The following is a 19300-nucleotide window of genomic DNA, read 5'->3' as shown; positions in this document are numbered from 1 at the left end:
TGGGTGACATTTGTTGGTATATTTGAACCAACGATGTGACAGTATTACATATATAATATAATTTAGATATATAATGTATTTAATATAATATATATAATATATATGTAAAATATATTAGCTATTCCATGGCTTAAACTTGTCTCTCTTTCAAACACACACATACACACACACACATACACATGCACTCACATCTGAGTTATCAGTTACTATATAGAGTCAGTACTTTTTGCTCTATCCCATCCATTTACAATTGAAAATTTAGACAAAATTCTAAGCTAATAAAAAAGATACAGGATTAGTCAAATTAGTAATTTGACTCAGTCTTGCTTTCCATAGATAAAATGGTGTTTTAGACAAATCTCTGAGTATTCTCTAGCTCAATGCTTTCTCTGTTTTCGTTGTTGTGTGAATCGTAACTTTTAATGTACTTCAGAACAAATAAGAATTTTACTGTACTGATTGAATCTGACATTTTCCTGGTTTCTATTTACATCAAAATTTTGATCAAATACTGTTTGTAGGAATATGTATCAAGCACTTAAAACAGTGCTTTCAAAATAATTTTCCTAGACTTTTGCATCTCATTTTGTTTCCTGGATAGCAGGAGCTATTTTCTTCTTTGCTAAATTTCTATTTCCCTACTGTATTCAGTTGCATAAAACATCATCATCCACAACAACAAAAATACCCTTTGGTTAAAAACATTAGTAAGTAATAATTTTTTTCATTATTTTAATTTTCAAAAATGTGTTTGCTACTTTCCCGATATCACCTGGTTTGAGGTATCAGTGTGGCCGTGAACTCTAAAATACCAAAGAATTATCAGCTGTAACATTCCCATGTGCAGGACAAGTCTGTAATAAAAATCCTCTCCATTATACTAATGGATTCTTCCTTATCAAGCTTGTAGATAAACTTTATGACCACGACTTTCTGTTTATCTCCTCCATTGTAATTCTTTGTGCTTTATAAATGACATTTGAAGAGCTGCAGATCCTCTTTGAAATTATTTTTTTTCCATTATGATCAGCAATCATTTGCAAACTTGGGAATTCATTAAAACTTATTTGAATGAGAGTGGATATGTTCATGGTAAAATACTGACAAGAAGAAAATATGATTGAACCTAATTGCTTTTAAACTCTTTCCCGAGAGTCTTTGTGAAAATTTATTTGAGCTTCTGATTCAAATTCAAATAAGAATTTAAATGCTTCCACTAATAGTATATCTTTAGGGAATAAAGCAAATACATGGGAAGCAAATACAATTGATGAGAAAGGACACACACCCTTCTGAAATATGGAGTAAAATTGCACACAATTTTGTTTTGCAAAAGCTCTGTGTTTTATAAATTTCATTTTTAGAGCAAATAATAAAATTATCTTTCATTAAAATATGTCAATATAATTATATACCTCTTTTCATTACTATTTTTGAATAGTTATACAAAGAATATTCAAGTTAACATGAATTTGCTCAGTCACCTCTTAGATTATTATAATCTTTAAAATATGTTTTTATATATATGTGTATACACACACATTTATCTCCCAAGAGAAACTCTGTGGAATTCACATAGAGTATTCTTCCCCAAGCTAAAGGCCACATTTTCTTTTTTATTCATATTCGATTATAATTCCTATTGCCCCTATGCTGTCTAACTTTGGGTAAATTTTAACCTCATTTAAAAAAATTATTGTCTAGGTGATGTACAGAGGTTTTACAGTTACATACGTAAGGTAGTGAGTACATTTCTAGTCAAACTTGTTATCCCACCCTCATTTTTCTCCTTCTTCCCCTCACCCATGGATGTGTCCCCAAACCTCCATACTGCTCTCCAGAGTGGTTGAACAAGTTTAAGCTCCCACCAACAGTGTAGTAGGGTTTCCTTTTGGCCACATCCATGCTAGCATCAAATGTTATTAGATTTTTTTTTCTCAAATTTTTATTATCAAACTGATGTACAGAGAGGTTACAGTATCATACGTTGGGCATTGGATACATTTCTTGTACTGTTTGTTGCCTTGTCCCTCATGCCCCCCTCCCTCCCCCCTTTCCCTCCCCCCCCCCAGGTGTTCAGTTCACTTACACCAAACAGTTTTGCAAGTATTGCTTTTGTAGTTAGATTTCTTGATGATGGCCATTCTGATTGGGGTGAGGTGGAATTTCAAAGTTCTTTTGATTTGTATTTCTTTCATGGTGAGGGATGTTGAGCATTTCTTCATGTGTCTATTGGCCATTCTTATTTCCTCTTTAGAGAAGAATCTCTTTAAGTCTTTAGCCCAATCATTGATGAGGCATTGATGAGAGATTAGGTGACCATAGGTCTGCAGGTTTCATTTCTGGGTCTTCAATTCTATTCCATTGGTCCTCAGGCTTGTTCTTGTACCAATACCAAGCTGGTCTTGTTACCATAGCTTTATAATAGAGTTTGAAGTTTGGTATTGATATTCCTCCAGCATGGTTCTTCCGGCTAAAGATTGTTTTTGCTATTTGGGTTTTTTTAATATTCTATATGAATTTTTGGGTTGCTTCCTCTATTTCATTACAGAATGGTGTTGAGATATTGAGGGGTATTGCATTGAATTTGTAGGTAAGCTTTGGGATCATTGCCATTTTTACCATTTAACCTCATTTATTGAATGGTGTATTTTAACGGCTTTCATTAACTATCATCTATAGGCATAGATGTGAACTACAACTGTACACTAAAGGATAGCCAGTAGCTTCCAAACTAAGCTAGTTCATTATATAATTATAATAAAATTCTAGATTATTTTATATCACAAGTTATGTTTTTTTTCCCTGCTGAAATGGTAGCTAGTTCTCCTGGGAAAAGAGTAGCTGTAATTTATGCTGAGTCAGGGGATGGAGATGACGAGAATGTCTTCAAATCATCAGATGTTGTCAAGTGAACAAAATGACAAAAACATCCCAGGCAGGCCATTCTTATGGATAATGTAGAGCCTTGAATATTATTCATCTTGTTTTCCAGTTTATGCAAGATTGATATCTTGTCAGGTCTTTTGAAAATACATCAACCATTTTCTTTGCCTAAGCTTAGGCTGTATAAAAGTATTTTAGTGTCATTAATTCATGCTTCACACTGTTATTAAACTATTTTTAGACTAGATGCTATTATAGATTTGGGTGTTACCTGAATAATTACAAAGTTGTCTTCTTTTTGAAGACTTATAGGGGACCTTGGGACAAATGGACAACTAAAATGATAGTTACTTACAAAGTGATGTCAAACATTCTCTCATTGACTAGCCACCATACTATGACTCAATGAGGATATATACATGTAACAATAAAATGAATCATTTATTTAAAGGTAAATTGAAAAATGTATGCCAGTGTTTAAAGCTATAAATTGTAACCAGATGTTATACATTTGAATCACAGCTCTGAAATTTATTGATATTTGGCTTGCATGTTGCTTGACACTGCTTTGCTGAAATATGGAAAAGCAATAATATTGCTACCCACAAGTATTTGTGGGTAATAATATGTATGTGTGTATACATACACACACATATATATGTACAGTTCTTTTTAGCTTCTTGAAATATATTAACGTACTTGCATTTTGTACCTGCAGAAGGGATAAAAGGATTTTTTTTTTTTTTGGCCAGTCCTGGGGCTTGGTCTCAGGGCCTGAGCACTGTTCTTGGCTTCTTTTTTTTCCCCCCTTTATTGTCAAAGTGTGATACAGAGGGTTTACAGGTTCATATGAAAGGCAGTGAGTACATTTCTTGTTCTACTTGTTACCTTTCTGCTCAAGGCTAGCATCTGCCACTTGAGCCACCACGCCACTTCCAGGCTTTTTCTGTTTATGTGTGCTGAGGAATCGAACCCAGGGCTTCATGCATGCTAAGCAAACAGTCTATCACTAGGCCACATTCCCAGCCCTAAAAGGATTTCTTGATGCCCTACCATTGTAGTTACATTATAGAACATGGTTATCAACAAGGAAAAGTGAAAAAAGAAAACAAAAAACTCTTCGGTTGAGACATTTGATTAAGTCGCGTGTTGTGACGAACAAGATCACTAGTGAACTGGCTACCAAGTTATACGGCTGACAAGTGTACAATACCCCTGCTCTAATGTGTCATGAATTTATAAAAATGATTACCTTAAATATTATTCTTTAGCAGCAGGCAGACAAAGACTAATTATCCAATCATCCTAAGGCATTTCAAAGAAATTGTGTCAAGGTTTAACATATTAAAAACCCTAATCCTCAGTTATTGATATTTCACACTAATCTTCATGTATGTATTGTCTTGGAATTTTCTCTAACCATTGTTGAAGATTCCCTTTGAAGTAGTTGACATGCTGCATCCCCCAAGGGATGGTATTAAGAAAATTATGCTTTATAAAAATTTTAAGTAGGTGAAATGCTTAGGACAATACATTTCATGGTTTGAAAAGACACAAAAAGAAATCTAGCATTCATACCCTTTTAATTCATCAAAGCATGAAAAGAGAGAAGATTTTGACTTATTCTATTGAAGAATGATCAAAGAGAGTGTTGTAAACATTTCCTTAGACTATCTATTCACAAAGCAAACCAAAGGCAAAATATGCATTTACATTTACATTGGCATTAAAATAACAAAAGTAGCAAAATATCCACGTTGCAATCAATGCACAGAAACTGTACGTGCTATTCTAGTAAGGACATGCTTAAATAGATTTTATTATATTTGTAATGGGAAGCCATTGAAAGGTTTAAAATAGAAGATTCTCTCTCTCTCTCGCTCGCTCTCACACATACTCTCTCTTCTACCACCCCCATGCCATAGAGAAGTTTTTTTTATAAAAATCTATAGGTTGATAATGAGGTCCTGAACAAAAGGTATCCAATGTGCATTATTTTCTGCATATATTTATCCATACATTATGTCAAGAAGACACAAGTGAAAATGTTTAGATTTTTTTTCCCCTGAAATTCATTTTTTTTTGTCCATTCAAGCACTTATCACAAAGGGACAAAAACGTTTGTTTCTGTTCTATTGAAGAGAGTATAACATTGAATTCATTTTTATTTATTTCTAAGCAATCTGTTTTGTTTTTTATTATCTTCAAATAGGAAGGAGTTGCCCTCTAACAAAGCAGTTGATGAATACAATCAGCCTTTTGTAGTACATGCAATTAATTCTTCCCTTCCCCTCCCTCCTCTTCTCATTTTCACTCTTTTACCCCCTCTTACCTCAGCCCCACTTCTGCTCTCACAAATACCTGTTTCCTGGAACATATTTTATTGCGTTTTTGACTTTGTCTTTCTAAGGAGTTACATTATTTGAGTTTTCCCTAGAGTCTTACTTAGAAAAAATAAGGCCATATATACCTTGGAGACAATAGAAATATCAGCACAACCACATCAACCCTAAGGTACCCACTAAAAATCTTAGTTTGAGCTAAGAATATTTTTAAATCACAAAGATTTTATCCATGTTATCTGGGTATCCATGTTAGTACCAGGGATTGTCTAAATTCTAAAGGAATTCCAAGGTAATTTTTCCAGAAACATTTTTTAGGAGATTTTACTGAACTTCTCTGTGTTCTTTAATAACATGTAAATTATTAACAGCACATAACATTAAAAAAAATACATAGACATCAATGGTGTTATTTTGGATAAAATTTTCCTAGCAACATCACTGCAATAAATTCAACAGAAGAGATATTATTTTCAGATATATTTCCACTCATTATTGTATCTTTCTTTTTTGGCATGAAATTTTATACTGTGTTCAGCGGTTCAAAGCCTGATTATGCTGAGAAAGTTTTACATAAAGACATGCAAAATATCAGTGTATTAAAAAAAATCAGTGTATTGAAGTAGTACAGTAATAGTTATTGTGCTTAAAAGAAAAATTGCTAAGATGAATGTGTGTGTGTGTGTGTGTGTATGCATGCACATTCCATATCTCAAGGGCTAGAACATTTGCAAGTTGAGGTCCTTAGTTTAATAGCAGGATTGCCAAGATAAAATAAGATAAATTGTCCATGGGAAAAGACAAAAGAAAGTAAAAACTCTCCTTCGGTAAAAATGGCAGAAAATTATCTGCACCAAAGGATCAGCCTTCTACTGTAGAGCTTCTATTGAATGCTCCTTAAATGTCCCCCAAAGCCCACATGTGCAAGGCCTTCATTTCTCCCTGGGCTGCTCTGGAAGTCTGTGAAAACCTGTAAGAGGCCAAGCTTCATGAGAGGAGGGGAGGTCAAGGGGGGAGGATGTCCCTGAAGGGGTTGTTGTAATTGTCTCTCTTTTCTGACTGGCTAGGAGGTGATTGAGTCTCGCTCTGCAATTCTTCCATGATGCTGCAACCAATTCGAAGCAACAGGGCCCATCTGTCATGAACTGCAACCTCCAAATCTGTGAGGCAAAAACGCAACTTTCTCTTTTAACAAATGATTATACATCTTGTGAGGGGGGGGGGTGCCTGGAGGGAAAAACTGGAGGGAAAATGAGGGAAGAGATGACACTGTTCAAAAGAAGTACACTAATTACCCGACATATGTAACTGTAAGCCCTCTGTACATCACCTTTACAATAAAATAAATAAATTAAAAACATGATTAGCTCAGTGATTTTGTTACTGCAATGCCAAAGTGACCATAAGGAACACCATGAAAGATCATCATCTCATGAGCTGTTGAGCTGGTATTCCACATAGGTGCCATCAATGGCCTTATCTATGTGCTTTAAGTATAGCTTTTCGAATAATATCTCTGTAATAATACTATTTCTAAGATAAATTTACACATTATGTTAACATCTGCAAGAAGATGAGCATCCATTAGGTATACTTTTACCCACTGCTCACAAGTCACAATTTTATACCTCAAACAATTCTCAATTTATCTGTAAATGTACCACAATGCACACCAACACAAAATGAACCAAGGGCAATTTTGTGATCTTCATTCTGCCCAACACTTCTTTCTTTGGAAGCCAGAGTTACCACAAAGGCAAATCATTGAAAACTGAGAAGATATCAACATGCCCACTAATCCTTCCTCACAATCAGTAGCAGTTTCTCCAATAATGAAGCAGTATTTATGAATCCCACAGATGCGCCATGCTGTTCTTTACGCACCTTTGTAGGATCTTCATTAATTAGGATAATCAAATTTCTCTTTTATCTTCATTCAGTGATTACTAAGCCATTTCGTCAGGCATGCATTGCTCATTCATTATTATGTCAAAATTTATTTCTTAAGAACTTCAAACAACATCTTCCTTATCTTCAATAGCACATAGTCTATTAGGAAATAGATACCATTTTCCACACTGAATAAGCGTAATTCAGAAGGACATTTCTAAATAACACCTCATCTGGCTTTATGTTCAGTCTATCCTATTTCAATGCCTCATTTGACTGGAATCTACAAAGCGATATAATTCATCTCTTTAAAGTTAGAATAATTTTTCCTCTTCTTCCTTTGGAGAAGCCTTTTGATGGATATATTCTTGTCTGAAAGTCACGAAGCATTTTCTTAAGCCTCAGTGTTAGTGAAGTTACTTAAATGCATAGGTATGCATATTTTTTCTTATTGTGCCACTGGTGATAATGTGGGGAAATGATTTAAAAAATTGAAGGAATCACACTAACCCTAATCAGAAGATACCTCCTATATTCTTATCTTTATCATAAGCCTAATTATAAAATTTAAACATTTCAATGTGAGCTGCCTAGTTTCTCTTTGCTGAATGTGTTAGGTAGCATCTCAATGCATCCACATTGTATTGTGGTCACCAGAGGTATGGATTAAATAATAATTCTTACTCCAAATCCGAATTTGATTATGAGTTTGCACTTCAAATGCTCCACATGTGATATTCTACACCATATATATATTTTTCCTTTAGCCATTTAGATGTTTTATAGTCCTACATCTCACTTACCTTGTACCATTTTGAACAAGGAAAACCATGTTCGTTAGGGTTCTCAGTTACTTTCTTCACAGAACCAATGTAATGGTAATTGCTGGCTGATGGACTGCTTTCTGGATAGGTCATCTCAAGCTTGGGTCTCCACAAAAGCGTCTTCTGCTATACCTATATTTCCTTTGGCAATGTGGTTCTCTCCACACTTAAGGAAGTTCTGGCCACCTTGCTTCCAATCAGGGCAACGTGCCTGGACACCCGTCCATTTTTCATGCTTGCATGTGCTTGTAACACACAGAGCCCTGCTTTGTTCTGAATATGCCTGAGCTCATTTGACTTGGTGTGTGGGAAGGCCACAGCCTAAACCAAAGTCCAGAGTGCTTGTTCATTGCTAAGACTCCCTGGGTATCTGTTGTGTTAGAACTTTCACAGTTCTGTTTCCTGGCACTAGGCGATTAGAAGGAGTCCACACTGCCAATCTTGTCAGGCCTTTGCTCTCTGAATGAACCTGCTCTCGATCTCTTTTGGAACTCTAGCCAGCTCTTGCCTGTAATAATTGTTCTAATACTTTGAATAAGAGCCAAGGGAAGGGATGATATTGTCCAAGAGGAAATGTACTCTTTTTCTGATGTATGTAACTGTAACCCCTCTGCTTTTACCATTTTCAAATAAAAATAATAACAATAAGGAAACCAAATTATAGCCAAATGCATAAGAATCCAGGTATTCCTAGCTACAGTTTTGTAAGTCTGGACCCTCTGGTGGTCCACTTTCCTAGTTTCTGTGGGTGATAGTTTCATTAAGTGTTTGCCACTGTGTTAGTTCAATCTTGCACTTCCATGACTTCAATGTTAGATATTTGTCAGTTGGTTGCTCTACTGTGAATGTCAGCATGTTTTCAATGTTCTGTTATGAAAACATGCATCCTGGTAGAGTTTTATGCTTTCCTTGAAGTAACAATAGATATGTTCAAAGACAAGTTGCCAAGTGTCAAGAGTTTCAAGTGGAATAAACTTATATAACCCATATCTAAGGTCTGTTACGTAACGTAGCAGCAACTTGCTTGCCAACCAACTACAATGCCCTGGGTTTGATCCCCAGTTCCAAAAATGAAAAAGCAAAAACAAAACAAATGTACTGATTGTACACGATTCGTTTCTAAGAAGTCATTTACAGATGTCATATTCTTCTTCCTAAGTCCCTCCATCTTTAAAAAGTAGCTATAGTGATCTCCACTAAAATAGGCAAAGAACTGTAGGAAGGAAAATTGTCAAGATATCATTTCCATTTGTGTTTTGTTCATGGTAACTCATCCTGAAAACCACAAAGGGTTGGGATGTCTATAAATGTAGTTCCTGCTAGCTACAGAAGCAACAGAGGAACATCTGGTAGGAAGCCACCTCTGTCATGTGATCTTTGACAGAATTCCCCAAATGCAAAAGAATTGTACAAACCAACACCAGGAGCATTTCCTTAATCGATTTGTTTTGATAGTCCCACACGGAATCATTAGATGGCCTAGTCATGTTTCCTTAGGCAGGGAGGAAGAAAGATCAAAACAGGGAGTTGATGCAAAACTATGATATGACTAAAACAGAAGGATACATTTTGGCTCCAATGAACTGAACATTTGTGTTCAACCCAAAATCAAAAGTTGCAATCTTGTAATGATGAGGCATTTGAAAAGTGGCTAGAACACAATGATTGATTCCTAAGGAAAGAGACAAGTCTAATAAAATGGGCCCTGGAAATCTATTTTACCTTCTTTTGTATCATGAAGGAATTGGCAGTCTATGACCCACAAGAGAGTCCATTCCAGAACTCTTCCTTGATTTGTCTTGAAACTTCCAGAACCCTAGCAGTGAACACACTTCTAATGTTAATCTGCTATCCTGTCTGTGGTAGTGAGTTCTAGCTGCCTAAACCGACTACAGCTCTGCAAGCTGCAGTCCATAAGGAAGTCTTGAATGTATGTTATATTTATGACCATGTGTATTTTTGAACGGTAAGTGTTTCAAGTACCTTTTTAAGAATCTCCAAGTCTTAGCAAGTTTCTGCCTTACATATTTGAAATAAGAGGGAGTGGTGTTGGTTGTGTTTTCTGTTCCATCCTGAGTTCACATCTCAGCTCTGTTTTTCCTTGGCTTTGGCACCAAGGAAAAAATATATTTCTTATTCTTTCCAAACACTATGCCTCATTTTCAAGCTGGAGATAATAACCATATCACTTTCACAAAGTTATTGGGAGAATTAAACACTATGTGCTTATAGTAGTGTCCAGGATATAGTATATGTTCAGTAAACATTAGCTTTTAGTACCATAAAAATCTAAACACATCAGTCTTGTAGATGTTTGTGCTGTGAAGAAGGAATGAACAAAAAGGTAGAGAACAAAATGGAAAGGACAGATGCACCAGAGATATTAAAGTGCTATATAATTTTACAGAAGCCCTTCATTGAAATATATTTGTAGCATGATGAAGTTAGTCTTTTTATAGCAACAGTTTTCAAGCAATTTGCATAACATTAACTATAATTATCATAGCTATTACTATTACAATTACTATTATTGTTTGGCTCTCTTCCTAAACTAAATTAGTATCTGCTCAAAGAGGAGGCTGACAGTTCCTATTCCTGAGTTAACAAGTGGACCATGGTTTGAAATTTTAATGTGTATGAAAGAATTTATAAGTTAAATGGGTTACTTTATCCCATATTGATTGGATACTCTGTATTGAATCCAGTATTTTGCTATATCAAAGATATGCCATGCATAGACACAAAAGACAGAAATGTGATCGAAAACTGTTCAAAGGAAAGTCTTCCATAATGGAAAGAAAACCCCTCGGATTTCTAATTGTATCTAACTTAAATTAATTTCATTTAGACTTTCAGGTTTCCACGTGTGGTTTGGGAATGCAGTATTTGACAACGCACAGCTGGACTTCATGAAGTACAAAGTAAGGAACAGATCAATAAGAACAGAACAATTTCACCCCCTCAAGAAAAGACTCGGAATCAGAGATATACAAGAGTTATGGTGCACAGAAATACACACTCACAGTAGTCAACTGGGCACAAACAAATATGATCATCAGAAATGTAGACTTGGTTCAAATAGTCTTCAGCAGTACTGTCTTTTTCCTGTCATATTTATATATTTTAATATTTGCTTGATATTCAGATTGCTGAAATGGATCTGAAAACCACAGTGTAGAGACCTTGCCCAGTGTAGGGAAGCCCTGGGCTATAACCCATTAGATACCTTCACCACCAAAAAGACAAAGGGAAATTGCTATTCACAGTTTGATGGTACATTGTTTAAATGGCCAGAACATATAATTGTAATTTGAGACACTCAAAATACCTGAGAAATCTAACTTAGAAATTCATTCACAAAGTCCACAAATACCACAAAGTGGTATTTATTGTTTTTCTCCAAATATTGATAAAATATATTAAGGTATGACTTCTCTATTTATGTCAGACCTTTTTCATACCTGACAGTGTTTTGCCCCCCAAAATTGAAACCACATTTTTTTCTTTTTCTTTTTCTTTTGCCAGTTCTGGGGCTTGGACTCAGGGCCTGAGCACTGTCCCTGACCTTCTTTTTTTTTTTTTTTTGGCCAGTCCTGGGCCTTGGACTCAGGGCCTGAGCACTGTCCCTGGCTTCTTCCCGCTCAAGGCTAGCACTCTGCCACTTGAGCCACAGCGCCGCTTCTGGCCGTTTTCTGTATATGTGGTGCTGGGGAATCGAACCTAGGGCCTCGTGTATCCGAGGCAGGCACTCTTGCCACTAGGCTATATCCCCAGCCCCCTGACCTTCTTTTGCTCAAGGCTAGCACTGTGCCACTTGAGCCACAATGCCACTTCTGGCCTTCTGTTTATGTGGTGCTGAGGAATCGAACCCAGGGCTTTGTGCATGCTCGGCAAGTACTTCACCACTAAGCCACATTCCCAGCCCTGAAACCACATTTTCTAACTCTACTGATTCAGAAAGACAATGACCACATAAGCGCACCAATTTCCTATGGGAATTTTGTGTCCTTGGATTGGTTCAGCCTCTAAAATAAAGTGTTACGCTCCATGGGTTCTGCTGCAATGAGAAGAAGAGCAGGATGGTTGAAGAGATGTGAGCAAATTCAAGCCCAGGTAAACGAACAGGACTGTGATTGCTAAATGGACCAATCTACTGCTCGAGTTGGAGAGTCTGGGATGGAGAGGACACAGGGTGAAGCCGGAAATGTAGGCAGAAGCCTGAAATACCAGGTTTGGGTGCTCTTTTGGGATCAGCCACCCATGCTAAGGGCAATGGGTCACTGTGACACCTGTCACGGTACTCTGCAAGCATGAATGTAGAGCCATACATTTACATATTCAGTCCTAAGAGCTTAAGCGCCCATCTGACACCATCTTCTCTTTAGAAACTTCTCCCCACAGTGTGGACTTACTTCACTGATAGCATGAAGAAGACATTTGATCTTCTGCATGCTCTTTTATTTTGGGAGCTCTGAGCAGGAAAGTATGATACAAGAGAGCATGCTACTGATAGTGTAGACCACCCAACTCAGCCACCAGAGCAGGGGATGAAGACGGGAAAAACCCAGGCTTCTGCGGGAGGGTTCTGAAAACCAGTGAGGAGCAGGCTGACATCACCAAACATCTTTTCATGCGGATGTGTGACTGGAACAAAGTGGTGTGTGTGTGTGTGTGTGTGTGTGTGTGTGTGTGTGTGTGTGTGTGGTGTGCATGATATTCTGGGACTATCTTGAAACTCATTGCAAATGTCAAGGAACTGTTTTCTCCGGTGTGCAAATCCAGACCCCAGACTCCATAGACGTCTGGCTGAAACTTTGTCAGCTTGCTCTGCCTTTCTCGTGCCCTTGAGATAGTCTGCCATGGTACGCAGCGGCACCTGATTCTTTCAGGAAATTGATTATTCTTTGATTTCACACTCTCTTAGCTTCCTCTCCAGTTAGTGTGATATTGGGTGAAGTTTTTTTTTTTCCCCCTGCCTTTCTGGCTTTTTGTCTCATAATTCCCATTTGCACAGAGTTGTAACAGTGAGACAAGCTCTATCCTATTTGAAAATCTTTTTAAACAAGCTCTTTTTGACAATGTTAATGCAATGAAAATGAAAACAGAAATGTTCTGCTTTCAAGTGGATATATATATATATATATATATATATTTGTGTGTGTATGTGTATATATGTATAAATATATATAGTTATTTGGTACAAAGTTGATGCCAGAATGTGAACAATAAAATTGCATGGAAATTGTTATTATGAATTGTTGAATATTTAATGAGTTATAGAAATGAAACTGTCAAACTCGAGCTCGGATGAAAGGCTGTGAGGCAGATAAATGATGGAACTGGGAGCCTCAAGCTTTGCTCCTCTGAAGAACCCCCTCCTGGAAGCCTCCATGGAACCCTGAGTTTGCCAGATCTCAGAGCCTTCGAAGGGGAGGCTTTGAGGTCCTGAGTTTGGTTCCTTTGTTGGAAATAGCATCACAGAAAAAAAATGGAGTCTATCATCCCTTCTGAAGATCTTTCTTGGTTTTTCTGATGCCTTTGAGGTTGAGACTGAATTGCAGGGAGTGAATCATCCACTAAGCTTTGATGAAGCTTAGGTACACAATCAAAGTTATGTGACAGGCACTGAAATCAACATTATCTTAAATCTCATCCTTTCTCCAAAGTGCAGCACAGGCCAGGAACACACCTTCCCTTTCTCTGTAAGGTCTGAAGTTGAGGCTAGAGGTGAGCTAGAGATTTGAGCAAACAAAGAGAACACACCTTGAACTCAATATGAGAATAAGAATTTAGACCACAAATGTGAGAATTGTGATTTTTTTACTCTAAGACAACCAGAGAGCTTTGAATTCTCTAAGATGAATTCAAGAAACAAGGAAAGAAGACACATAAAGCCAGTTTGCAAAGATGCTACTTTTTAAACATATAGTCACCAGAGCTCACCTGAGAAAAGGTGTTGCTTCTATGGTTTTAGTTACATAATGCCTAATGTCTCCCAGCTGAATTAGACCAGGATTTGCTGTATTGACTTTCCACTTCTTCAAATTGTAATGGTTTAAAAAAAAAAACAACCTAGGTTTCATTTTTCATTTATCCCACAAATCCATGCCAGGTGAGCTAGAGCCTTAATTTATTGAAGTTTCTCAACAATGCAAGCTGTTTGAGCAACTGCCACAGTAGCCACTCAAGATCAATGCCAGAGCTTTTCAAACCCACCTTTGTGTCCCATGCTAAACAATGACATGTGGTCACATCTTCTCAAAGTCCACTGTCTAAGATGAATAAGATGGACCCTGCCAATCTTACAGGGTTAAGAAGTATAGTCAGGTTATGGGCAAAGAGAAAATTAGTAGTCTATAAATAGTAGTAAACAGCCTTAAAGATAGCTGGATGGTCCCCCAAGTTGAAGACTTTCAATGATAATATGAAAGCATATTTGTGGTGATTATGGATAGAGGGACATGGAAAAGAATTTTTTTCTTATTTATTGTCAAAGTGATGTACAGAGAGGTTACAGTTTCACACATTAGGCCTTGGGTACATTTCTTGTACTGTTTGTTACCTCCTCCCTCATTCCTCCCTCCCCCCTCCCTTTTTCCCTCTTCTCCCCCATGAGTTGTTCAGTTGGTTTACACCAAATGGTTTTGCAAGTATTGCTTTTGGAGTTGTTTGTCTTTTTGTCCTTTGTCTCTCGATTTTGATATTCCCCTTTTTTAAAAAAATACAACAAGAAAGAAGAAACTAGAGTAACTCCCAGGTGGTTAAAGAGATTGATCAAAATAAAAGACAATGTGAAGGCAACAAAGCAACATTGACATTTGTCATGGGTGTAACATGAAGGGAATGGAGGAAGAGGAGGGGTACTGGGATATATTCTGGGTGCATAAAGTTATCTGTGATTATTGATATTTCATTGGAAATGTGTAGCTCACTAGGATCATCAGGGTTATTAAAAAAACAGCTCCATCGACTGCAGTCATCAATAGTGAGAAAAGAGTGTAACTGTGTATGTTTAGAAAATAGAAGATCCGTATTAAGATCAGAGAATATTTTTACTTCTCCTGGGTCCATGAGCATGATTCACAATAGATGACCAAGTTCATCGTGTTTTAGATAAATTTCCACCGGCGGAGGAACCACTTCTCCAAAGCAAATATAACCCAGAGAAAAATGAGGCTCCTAGTAGAGAGTACATTTCTTGATAGAAAGGTGTGACTATTTGGGGCGGTGCGGGGGTGCGGGGCAGGGGAGCGGTGTCATGGCTAGGTTCCTTGTGTGCTCTGTAATACTCTCAGAGGCTCCTTGAATTTCTGGCAGCTCTTTAGAATTCAGTTTGGAAACGGCTGGTCACTTTCTTTTATTCAGGAGAAAACCAATGCCAAGAAATATTAAGTATTTTGCTCAAGGCCAAATAGATAATTAGTGGCTGATCTTGGACTATCGATTTCTAGCTCAGAGATTTTTGTTTTCCTTATTCAAACATTTATCACGAATAGAAGATTTACTCTTTTTCATTTTACTGTGATCATACTTAAGGGTTCTTTTTCCTTCTTCCCCTTTCACATAGTTAAATAACTAATAATTTACATGTCAGTGCTAAATCGACAGGGAGATGTCTCACAATCTTTAGTGTTCTTTTGATATTCACCAACCATCCTTTCAAAGAGCTATTGATCTTTTCCGGCTTCATTAGCTCTTCACCATCTACTGTTTTGATGGAATGGGAGGGAGAGTGAATGATGTAGCACCTGTACTGACAGATTCTGAAGTTCCATTTCAATTGCCTTCATGGTGCAGTCTTCTCTTCCAATTATGCCCTATTGTTTGTCTCACCCAATCAATGGTGTCTCCCAATGAAAGTTCTTGTCCGAATCTCATTCATTGCTACTGTGAGAAATTTTCCTGAGTGGATTTGTCATCTTCTCCCTGTGGTGCCTGCAATATCCAATCCACAGCTCTTCAGTTGGGCATGGCCACATGAGTCTTTATATTCTTCAGATCATCATTTATTAAGCATCCCTGGACCTCATTTGTAGTTTTGTCTTCCACTGAATACTGCTTTTCAGAAAACTTGGTAACACTTATGAGCAGTCAGCATTGATTTCTCCCCAAATAATTTTCTTTCCAGACTTTTTAAAACTTTGTTAGTACTTGAGACTTAACTATTTGATTGATCTTCCATGAATGGACTTTATCGGTAATATCAGAGAGTTTCTAAAGAACACCGTAGAACGGAAAGCAATAGAGTTTATGGCCTAGAACATTTTTCCCCTAGCTTTTGCTGTGTGTTTCCTTTCATGAGCTTTTCAGTGTTCAGAGCCAGGATAACAATGAACAACTGAATGTAAAATCTGCCTTGATATTAGTTCAGCAGTCTGATCGAGGTGAAGTTATGATCGAGGACGCAGTACTTGTGTATCGTAATAACAACCATCATTGCTGAGAAACTGAAATATTTCGACTCGATGACTATCTGAAAGCCACTTCTACCCCCAGATGCCATGCTGGTGGCAAGAGTGATTTATTGATAGATGAAGGCTTGAGTAGGAACCTTTAAGGCATATTCCATTATTCTCTCTAAAAGAATGATCGATAATTTTTAAATATGTGAGTGTGTGTGTGTGTGTGCGTGCGTGAGAGAGAGAGAGAGAGAGTGTTTCAATCTTTTGCCAATAGTGTACAGACAGAGCATGCAGGATAAGAGACCTCCTAGGCTGCACAATTGCTAAGGCTCCTCCCTCACTGGAAAACCACTGACATATGTGTTCCTAATTAGAAGAGCCAAGAGTGCGACACTAATGTATCTTTAGTCTCGGTGTGATCTGTTCAACAGGCATTTGCCCCCTACTCTCCTTGGTATTGTCTGCACACGTGCCAAGAGATAGCAACACTGTTCCATATACCTCAAATAGTAGAGCTTATCCTAAGTGGGGACTGGAATTCAGCCCAGATAAGAAGCAGAGAGTGGTAAGCTGGTTAGAAGATTTGCACAGCTGGGCTTCTTGCTGAATTGACTCTAAAAAGCAAGCATATGGAGTCACTGAAGAATGTATAGGTGGCATTTCTTGATTCCTTTCTTTGTTCCTTTTTGGCGTTGTCAGAGTATGTCTTTGATTCTTTTTGTTTATTTGTTTGTTCTCTCTCTCTCTCTCTCTTTGTCTCTATCTCTCTTTCTGTGTGTGTGTGTGTGTGTGTGTGTGTGTGTGTGTTCCATTAGTGGGGCTTGAACTCAAGCCTTCAAGTTCTTGCCCCTCCATTTTGCTCATACCACTTCTCTATACCACACCAGGTTTCAGCTTCTTGCTGGTTTATTAGACATATGCATCTCTTAAATTTGTCTGTCCAGGTTTGCTCCAAATCTCAGTCCTCAGATCTCAGCCTTCTGGGCAGGTGAGACTTTCGATTGCAGCATTAGGATTGTAGATTATGGATTATGAACTGATGCATTCAGCCAGTATAGAAAGTTCTATTATGTAATACATAGATAGCTTGACCTACACTTTGAGTAAATTTTTGTTATCTAAATCAGGTTTCTGTTGATTTGTTACAACACAACTAAACAAAGGGAACAGAATCCATTTGATATCTGTACCTCTGGGAAGATTTATGCTGTGTGCGGTGTGCATTTGTGTATTTCAGTTTCTTCATACACAAAATCAGGAAGAGTGATATTCATATGTTATCCTTCAACTTGAAAAACAGACTTTCTTGCTTCAATGAAAACATATCTTATACATGATATGTGTATATTATATACACATGTATTATATATTAATCTATGCATGTATTATATAATACATATAGTATATACAATACATAATATAATATATAATAAATGTAATATACATAATATATGTATGTAGTGTATTATATATATTTTTTATGAAAGACCTCACTACCTAATGAAAACCTACTAGGTATTAATTGATATTCATATGTATTTTAAAGGCTTATATATCATACTGTTCTCATATATCTCATTTCCATCAAATTAGTTAGCACATTAATTTTACAAAGAATTAAATTTCTTTAAAACAGAACTCCTAAACTGAAAAAAATAAATGAATGAATTTCGCTGGAATAGGTTAACCTGGATTGAAAACTACAAGCCCATTATTAATTGTATATCCTTAGCCAACTCAATTATCTGAGCCTGATTTTAAAAAATATGTAAAATTGGAAAAACAATCTTGATCTTGACATTTTGTGTGAGTTAGAGGTAGTAAACATAAAAGTTTTTAGTGCTTATTCCAGTGAATATTATGTGCCTAATCAATGGCAGTTATTATTGGTGATGTTTGATAGCATTGATAAAATGCTCCAAACTCAATAGACTTAAAAGGTTATTGAGTGATTTAGGAAGAAGTCATCATATTACATTGATGTTATAGACTGCCTACAAGACCCTCAATTATGTTTCTGTAATTATTTTAATATTTCCCCCAAATGGTTCGGAGAATATTGACCAAGGTATTAAAATAATCAGATATTTTTGTATCAAATTATTGCCCACTCATCATCGTGTTTAAGCAAAAACTCATAGGTGATCAAGAATATGCATCTTTTCTTTTTGTAGGCCTTCCAGTGCCTGACCTTCTTTCCTTGGTGTCTATTTGTGTTTTAAACACATAGGCATTTTTATTGCATAAAATCTGAAAACTCGAAAGAAAGGATTTCCATCAGTAAGTTTAGCTCAGGAATATAATCATTGGTAATGTTTTTGTCTTTCCTTAGCTTTACATGGTGAGTGTCTTTAAAATTCCCCTTGGCCTCTTCTTATTTCTTTCCATATATTTATCTATAGATTTCCCCATGAATAACTATGTATTCTCATTATATATATATGTATGTATATGGAGAATATATATGTATGTGTGAATGTATACATTTGTGCATAGATCTGGCTTTATATGTGTGCACATCTACTTGCATACACACATATTTTATTTTCTCCACTGGATATTTCATAGTTGTCTCAAATTTGAAATTGTGACTCCCTCCTGTAGTTTTTCATAGATTTCCTCATGGAGTAATTTAGCATATGTCTCCCTCTGTTAACTTTTCTGGGAGATTATAAGACATTCATTCTGCTGTGAAAATAAAAATATTCTATCATTTGGAAGTATAGTTTTAAGGTATTTTAAGTTGGAATATTAGGAGTCTGGATTAATTAATCTTGTTTAAATGCTCATTCTCCTTACCTTTAACTATAAATAGCAGCACTATCCTTAGGGGGAAAAGAAATAACTTGTGCTGATCTGCTTTTAAAGTTTACATCTTTGTTGCCTTGAAGTAGTGACAGGTGTATTGTTCTTGTGCTACGTACCCAGTAAGTGCATTTTTCTCCACCATATGAGT

This window comes from Perognathus longimembris, chromosome 18, assembly GCF_023159225.1.
Source record: "Perognathus longimembris pacificus isolate PPM17 chromosome 18, ASM2315922v1, whole genome shotgun sequence".
In the NCBI taxonomy this organism is placed as follows: Eukaryota; Metazoa; Chordata; class Mammalia; order Rodentia; family Heteromyidae; genus Perognathus; species Perognathus longimembris.
Note: the sequence above shows the minus strand (reverse complement) of the source record.